Consider the following 9,079-nt stretch of genomic DNA (forward strand, 5'->3'; position numbering starts at 1 on the left):
TAACTAAATCTGTAGGTTCCTTGCTAAAAGTGCACTCATTGACATTAAATAAGGAGAGGTCAAACAGCCCCTTAATAAATAAGCATGAGAGAGTCAACTCTATTATGAGTGGCCATAATAAAATTACAGTTAGTCTGGTCAGCTTCATTTGCAAATCAAAGAAATCCAACTCCCAAAGTTCACATATTTTAAAAGTCTGGAGATAGTTCTAGCTCTAGCTCTAGCTTCAGTCAGAACTAGATCCTGAAACTTAAGCATTATCTCCTAAAACCTTTCACTCTTCAACATTTAGCTCTGCTGTCTTTTGCAATGGCAAATTACACAGGCAGATTCTCTGTGGGGCTCCAGTTTGCAATCCCCGCTAAAGAAAACATCTCATACATAAGACTTCTAGACTGTATTAGTAGCTCAGATTGGGCTGGCTTTGTGAAGTGTCCCCCACGATAACAAAAGACCATGATCAGCTCCCCAAAACCCTGTGAACTAGAAGTGGAAGGAGAGGAAAGTAAACAGTATGGGAAATAAATAAATATATATATGAAAAAATTTTCTTTACAAAATACTTTGCTATTAAGCAGCAGTAATAATCATTCTAATAGATCAACTTTGTTCTAAGCAAGCAATAAACATTATCTCATCAAGACCTCATAACACCTTCTGAGGTAGGTACACTTTGTCCGTTTCAGAGTTGAGTAAATCGAATTTTGGAGGTGTTCAGTTGTCCAAAGTCACTCCCATTAAGTAGCAGCCTGGGATTAGTGTCCAAGTGGTACAATAATCTACATCATTACTTTCAAAGGACCAGATTATTCTATCAAAACCAACCTTATGTATATATATTCTTAAAGATAACTATGATCTGGGGCAAGAAAGATAACTTTGAAAATTCTTAAATAACAAATCCAATTCTGGTTAGTAATTATCCAAACTGTGAACACATTCATCAGTAAATGCTGTCATTTTAGACAACCAATTCACGTCTTACATATATTTCTTCACATGCGATTGTTTTTCAGAAACAGGTGCTCCACTTTGTTATGGAGAGTCTTCTTTGATTTTAAAAACTATAGATAATAATTTCTATCTCTAGAAGCTAATCTGAAAAAATTTAATGTAATTATTCTATAAAACTACAGCAATTCTTGGCACTTTTTGTAAATAGTGTATAATTAGGCCACTCAGCTCAGACTTCCAGTGTACTCAACACTTAAGTCATAGTTGCCTAAACTCTCCCCTAATTGTCACACTCATCTTTCTCCATTGCCCAACTATCTTCCTTCATCATTATCCTTCTGCCATTTCAGTTCCCTGCTACGTATAAAGTATCTGACACAATCTCATATATCCACAAATCAGTTCAATTTAATAACTATGGAAACGTGCCTACTATGTGCTGGGTACTTCATCAGGCTCTAGGAAATGAAATGTTAAGAGTCATGGTCTCTGCCCTTAGGGAGTCTGGAGTCCAGAACTGAAGAGCGCATGGCTTTGTCTCCCCTAACTCTCCTTGATCCCTTCCACTCTCCTTTCCTTCCTCTGTATTCCTTTCTTCCTTAGTCTCAAGAGGGTAAGAGTCAGGACTGAAATTCGTCTGGTTCTCCCCTAGCCAAACCTTGCACCGTGGTCCAAGGCTCCATGAGTCCAGAGGAAAGGGTGCCTTTTTCTAACGGATTGCTTTGCACAAAGGTGCCATATGTGCTAAGAAAGGATTTCCTCCCTCACTCCCTCCCCCTGTCTCTTTCCTTCCATCATTTTTGGACATGTTGCTGGGTATTAGAGATGCAGTGGTGGCCAAGACAGGGTTTCTAGATCATGAATCTTATACTGCTTTGGGAAATATGAATAGATAAGTTATAATACAGAGAGAAGGATGCAGTATATAAATATGCAAGATAAATAGCACAGAAGGAATACTTAATTCAACCTGAGGAGAGAGGAGAATGGTCAGAAGAGTCCATTCTTTAGCTGGTTTCGAATGTCAATATGACTTTGCTAAATGGTCAAGATAGAAAAGTAACCAGGAAGAGGAAACAGAATATGCAAAGGCTCACAGGTGTGAAACAACACTGAAAGTCATATTTGCTCTGGCATTAAGGGAATTTGCTCTTTCCAGCTTTGCATTCAGCCTCAAAATGGTTGCACAGATCAAAATCGTCTTTGCTACTTTCCAAGTCCAGAAAAGAACCCATTCATGTAGCACCTATAAACTAGATTTTCTTCTAGAACTTACCCCATCAGAGGCAACATTTTATCACATTAGAATTTGCCCATAATCCTAAACCAGGTAGGTCAAGTCCAAAGATGAAGAAGTTTCATTTCAAAGCAGGAAATAAAAACATAGCTATAATTTAAATTTCAAAAAAAAAAACAACTGCAGTTCCTTTCCTTAAACTTCACTCTCAATCACTTAGACAATTGCTGCAACTCTTCCCTTCATTCCTATTATGTGGAGGCAAATTCAGTGAACAGGTCTCTGTGCCTCTTAGTAAAGCAAGGATGAAGTTTATTGACCACATTAATTTATGGGTCTATTCAACACGACTGAAAAATGTTTGCTTAGGAAAGAGCCAGAGTGGTGCCAACACAATAGCTAACCCACCCATTTCTTCATACGGCATGTTGGTCCTCTTGAAGTGAGTTCTGAGGTCATTTGTGGGGCACCAGAGAGGATGAGTGCATGGCTGATTTTATTAGGGCTGCTGAGAGATAAGGAGCAGGCTGCAGCTTTAACTGCTGCAAGGTCAATGCTTGACCAAAAGTGAAAACAAAAATGAAGAAAGCAGAATGTTGCCAAAGACAGGAAAAAAAAAGAGGATCTCTTAAAACAATAAGATATAAAGGATGCACTTGCAAGTTATCATATTAAGGTCACTTTATGAATCGTGTGGTTTCTGTTCTTTTTATGATCATACCAAGTAACTAAGTACATATGGCATGTTTGTAAGTAAAGCAGTCGATGAAGTTAGTTACACCTCTGCATTTATTACCATGCCCCTGAGTATTATTAACTTTTACACTCCCCATAAAATATAATTTATCACTTAAATAATTTGCTTTGTGTCAGGGTTCAGTGTGCTCCAGTGCTTTCCTGCTCATTAAATGAGATATTTTTACTTAATGAGCCAAGGATGTCCTTTGTATTTAACATTTGAATTGATTTCTAACACTTCATTTTTATAATAGTTTGGTGTGTAATTCTAAAAAATGTGGGTTTCATTTCACAATGTCAAAGGAAAACAATTCAGAAAATTGTTGAACACATGTGGCATTTTAAGTGATAAGAAATGACTTTATCCTTAACTAACCATAAAAATTGAGTGAACAAAAATCATAAAAGTATGCAATCATAAAATAATTATTTCTTTGCATTAGGAAGCAAATAATGGAAATTGGGAACTGAAGTATCTATTGATTATTCAAAACAAAAGATCACTTTAAGCCACTCAGAAGAAAGTTAAGATATGAAGCTAAAATAGAAAGTCTTAAGAGTCAAAGCAGCTGTGGTTAACTTAGTATCCTGGGACTGTTTTCAATGTGTATATCCAATACCTTCTGATTCAGCAATATCCACAAATAAAAATGACTGGCTTCTAAGACTTTTCATTCCATTTAACAAACCAAATCTTGCAAATTGAAAGCCCATGTTTTCTAAATTGTTTTCCAATCCTTTAGTATTCTAAACAGTTGAAGACACTGTCACCAGGCAGGGGAAGGGGAAATAAAAAACATCTTCTAGCTGAATAACATAGACAGAAGTGTTATTATATCCAAATTGTTTATAATTCAAAATGTATATGTGTGTGTGTGTGTGATATTTATTAACATAAAGCTTTGATTTCAGGTAACAGTACACTGGAGTTATAATTTATTAAGCATTGGTTATTATCCTTTGTGGTAGTTTGAATTATATATCCCAAAAAAAACATGTTCTTACTCTGAATCCGTTCCTGTGGGTGTGAACCCATGGAAAACAGGAACTTCTGAAGATATTATTTTTAGTCACGTTGCAGCCAACTGAATCAGGGTTCATCTGACTTATTTAGTTAGGTATTTGTTTTAGTTTGCTAAAACTGCTGGGAGCAATATACCAGAAAGAGGTTGGCTTTTATACTGGGAATTTATTAGTTTAAAAACTTACAATTCTGAGGCCGTGAAAATCAAGTCATCATCAGAGATGCTGTCTCACCAAAGGTCAGCTGCTGGTGATCCTGGACTCCTGCCATGTGGCAAAACCCACTGAATTTATTAGTTTAAAAAATTACAATTCTGAGGCCGTGAAAATCAACTCATCATCAGAGATGCTGTCTCACCAAAGGTCAGCTGCTGGTGATCCTGGACTCCTGCCATGTGGCAAAACCCACTGCCTGCTCTCTAGTCTGGGTTTCTGCCTTCTACCTCAGGCTTATTTTCTCCAGAGCTCAGCTGTGGGCCTCAGGCATATGACTCACCTCTCCCTTTCTCCTGAGCCTCATTACTTTCAGCCTCTCAGGGGCCTCTTTCTGTGCCTCTGTGCTCTGCTGACTCCAGCCTCTGGCCTCTGGGACCTCTCTCTCAGTTTCTTGAGGTTTCTCTGTCTCTACCACTTTTTTTCTCTGTGTCTCTGTGCATTTCTCCTGTTTATAAAGGACTCCAGCAAGCGGACCAAGACCCATCCTGGGTCACGCCTCACTGAAGCAATCCAATCAGAGTCCCTAACTGAATCTAATCCAGTCAAACAGCCCCACACCCACAGGCGTGGATTAACTTTAAGAACACGATCTTTTCTGGGAGCCACAAAAAGCTTCAAACTGTCAGAGTATTTGACTAGAAAAGTAAATAAAGCATTGCTAAATTAGAAGATAAATTTGACTTGGAAGAAATTTTAAATTATGAAATATTTCAAAGAAATGTAAGTTTATTATTTGGAAGAACTTAATTTATATTGTTGGGACCTGTGCCCTGGAGGCTCTAACTTTAATAAATAGAATAATAATTATTTTTAATTAGTACATAAATTACTTTCAATGAACTTGTCATTAACACTATTATTTGCTAAATATATATATATTACCCTAAGTTCTAGTGTGGTAGTAATTACAAATTAACATAACCCTGAATAATAAAACGTTATTGAATTACTATAATTTGGTCAAAATACAGATTGAAGAAAAACAGGGCATTTATAAATGACAATTAATTTTAAAAAAACAGTTTCACACACTAGATTCATTTGGTCAATGATAAAACACTTCTATAAATGGAGATGATTAATAGCACTCTAAGTGGCATAAAGTAGTAATATTGCTCTACAAAATCAAGATTGGTCAAAAGAATTTTTTTCCAGTGACCTAACATATTTGAATTTCAATCCTGTCAAATGATTGTAACTTTTTTCTTTTGTTCTATTTAGTGTAAATAATGTTTAAAATATATCCACATTTTTAGTTTTGGGCCTAGAAAACTTACTGTAAGTCATTAGAAAGCCCCTACGCTATGACATGCCCCTGCATCACCCACAAGGTGAGGCATCATTTTATTACTCCCTAAATTCACCTTACCCTGCAGCAAAACCAGCACACCTCCTCCTGCCCCAGACAGATTCAGGCTAGACACACTCTAACCCTTAGTAGCATCTTGTGAATGCCTCTTTTATTTTACCTCCCTTCCCCCCCCCCCCATTTTATCATAATTATCACTATTTGTTCATCAGGGGAAGCTCAAAAAATGTTAAATGAATGAATGATTGAGCAAATGGTAAAATTCTTAGAAATGAGCTTAACATACCAGACTCCAGGACTGGGGAAGATAAAGTAATTTAGTGTCAAGAATATTTTAAGGGCGAGAATGGATAGGTAGTGGAAAGTATTATTATTTCTCTGAAGGCTTTTGCTTTGTTGTTGTTTGTTTTGTTTTCTTATTAAGAACATGCTGTACCCATATTTTTCAGGATGTTTTCTATCTAGTGGCACTTTAGTGACATGACCTGGCAAAATTCTTGAGCTCCCTTTAAGACTCTACCACCTGCCTTCATCACCCTCTCAGCATTTCACAGACTCTCTACCATTACTCTACTTTAACTTTCCCATGAGGAAGAAGGCAATGTGGATCCATGTCCTCTTCATTATCTTTAAAACAGAGGCCCAATGTGGCACTCTTCACTGACTGCAGATCTTCTTACACTAGTCCCCAGGAGCTCCTAACTTCACTTCTCTTGAAGAAGTTTAACATATTCATTATCTTGAACTGAAAAAAGAAAATTATCCATGAACTTGGTTGGCTGGAAGAGTTTAGCCAAGTCAGAACTTTGGGGAAGAGTGGAGCTCTAGAAAGCCAGCCACACCTCATGGTCTTTCTCTGTGACCCCTTCCCTGCCTTCTAGAGACCCTTCCCTGAAGCCTCAGCAGAAGCAGATCTGGGCACAGAACTCACCTTTCCTAACTCATCATGGTCTTCTTACTATAAGCTCTTATTTTAGGCAAATAAAGGGAGATTCCTAGTGATTACCACAGACCTCCTTCTGTTATAACTAGATCTTTGATTTTATAAGACATTTCCTCTGGTGATCCATCAAAAATACTCAGAGTCCCTAAGAGAGCTCTTATTTATAGATGATGTAGTTTGTAATTGGGAAACTGGAAAAGAATGAAGCCATTTCATTGTATCAGAGCAATATTTATTGTAAAACAGCAGGAGAAAGAGGAAGCCAGACCTTCACTTTTAATCATTAGCAAGTTCTTACTCTTTACTTCATGCAGCTTTCAGGTAAAGATGAGCTGATGGAGGTGATGTGACTAATTCTTCCATTGCTTTGTCCACAAAGCATAACTTTGATGCTGTTGCCTTTGGTGAAACACCTTGGTGCAAACCCACAGTTCTTCCAACAAAAAAGAGTGGATGTGGTCATATTTTTTAAGTGTGGCTGTTACCAGGAGGCAGTGAAATATTATGGTAGAAAAGCTAGACAGTGTTAAACCAGCAAACTGATCCTGCCTATTCATTCCCCAAAAGGCAATTCTCAGCTCTACAGGAGTTGTGGCTGTGAAAGACTCTGGAGGTAAGTCAGCAAAGTATATATGTCCCAGGTCTTACAAAACTTTGCAATATTTCACACTCAGCATAGGCAAAAGTGAAGCATATGATGCTTGAAAAATAAAATTTACAAATCAAACAGAATCTTCCCAAACAGATGAAATGGTTAATTTTTCCCCTACAATAGCACATCTTGTGCTTTCATTAACAGAATCAATATGTTAGCTCAAATCAAATATTTTGTATCATTAAAACTTCCACAAGCAAATTTGTTTTACATAACATTTGAGTAACCCTGCAGAGAGTGCAAGCTCAGGGAAACAGAATGTGAAAATACAGTCTTAGCAGCATGATTTAAATTAATTAAACAAGCAGCACACTATTGCTTAAAGTCTTTGGTGGGAAAAGCTGCAACTTATATGTTCAATCATTTTAATACTTGCTGTGAATTAGATATATACAGTAGCTGTTTTCGCTAATGCTATAAACAAAAGATACAGTTGAAAACACATGCTATGATAATTAAAATGTTATTGTGCTGATGCCATCTTTCTTCTATGATCTTGTAACATCTGTATTGACTGTGATCCACATTGATTATCTGGAGTGATGTAAATATTTGAGGAGTTAATAACAATCAGGAATTCAGGGCATACTGAGACAGCAAAGATAAATCACAGGAAATTCGGATCAAAGCAAGTTTGTGAATAAGCTTGTTTTGATAGTTAATGACTCACGATAACATGCATGTACACATTTCTTTTCTCCAATGAAATGCACAAGGAAATGTCATAAAGAAAAACATCCCATCCTGTGTAGCATTTCTGTACATCTGTTGAATTTCCATATGTAGAGAAGAGGATGTCAACACACTGCACTACAAAGTCTGAATTGATCCAATCCATCAAGTACTTAACATGCACTTTTAAAATCATTAAAAAGTTCTTTGAATTATTAAGACCTTTTTTCAAAAGAAAAAAAACACCCACAACTTATAAATCTTGCATTTCCTGAGAGGTTAAGGATGCTGGGGTCAGCAGTTAACCAGTTCTAGTGAAGATTCTGAAATTTCCCTTTAACTACGGTTTGATACTGTCTTTTTCCAGAAGAACTGAAAGCATGAACACAAACTGACATCTGCACTCCATTGTTCATAGTAGCATTATTCACAATTGCCAAAATATGCAACCAGCCTGAGTGTCCATCATCCAATGAATGGCTAAGCAAATATGGTATATATACACAATGGAATACTATTCAGTTGTAGAAAGAAATGAAATTGGGATGCATATGACTACATGGATGAACCGTGAGGATATTATATTGAACTAAATAAGCCAGACACAAAAGGACAAATATTGTATGGTCTCACTAGTAAGAACTAAGTACAATGAGTAAACTCATGGAGGTAAACTCTAGAGAGTAGAGATCACGAGGAGATAGAATGTAGGTTGAGAATGGAAGTTAATGCTTACTGTACATAGGATTTTTAATAAGGTTTATTGTAAAAGTATGGAAATGAATAGAGTTGATGGTAACATAGTGATATAATTAACACTGCTGATTTATAAATGAGATTGTAGCTGAAATGGGTAGATTGTGGATATAAATGTCAACTGAAAGGGAACTAGAGAATAATCTTGGGTAGGTATAGGTATAACAGTGATATTAGTGGTGGAGGAAGATTGTGATTAATAGTTGTTGCAGTTTGATATGATTCATGAATTCCGAAAATAGATATTGGATTATGTTTGTATACTGGTCTGTACCTGGGTGTGATTAAATTATGATTCGAACTTCGATTGGGGCACATTAGGAGGGTGTTGAGTCCCTGCCCCTTGGTGGGTGAGGACTCACAGATAAAAGACATGGCAAAGGGCAGAGTTGGAGTTTTTGATGCTGGGGTGTTGAGCTGGAGTCCTGGGAAGTAAGCACACAGAGGAACTTGGTCATGAGGAAAGAGAGAAGACCCTGGGAAGAGGAACAGGCCAGTTGCCTAATAGTCTACAACTGCCCTTGTAGAGAGAGGCAAAGCCTAGAGATCCTCATGGTCTACAGATGACCTTGTGGA

Source organism: Dasypus novemcinctus, chromosome 13 (assembly GCF_030445035.2).
Source record: "Dasypus novemcinctus isolate mDasNov1 chromosome 13, mDasNov1.1.hap2, whole genome shotgun sequence".
NCBI classification, from domain to species: domain Eukaryota; kingdom Metazoa; phylum Chordata; class Mammalia; order Cingulata; family Dasypodidae; genus Dasypus; species Dasypus novemcinctus.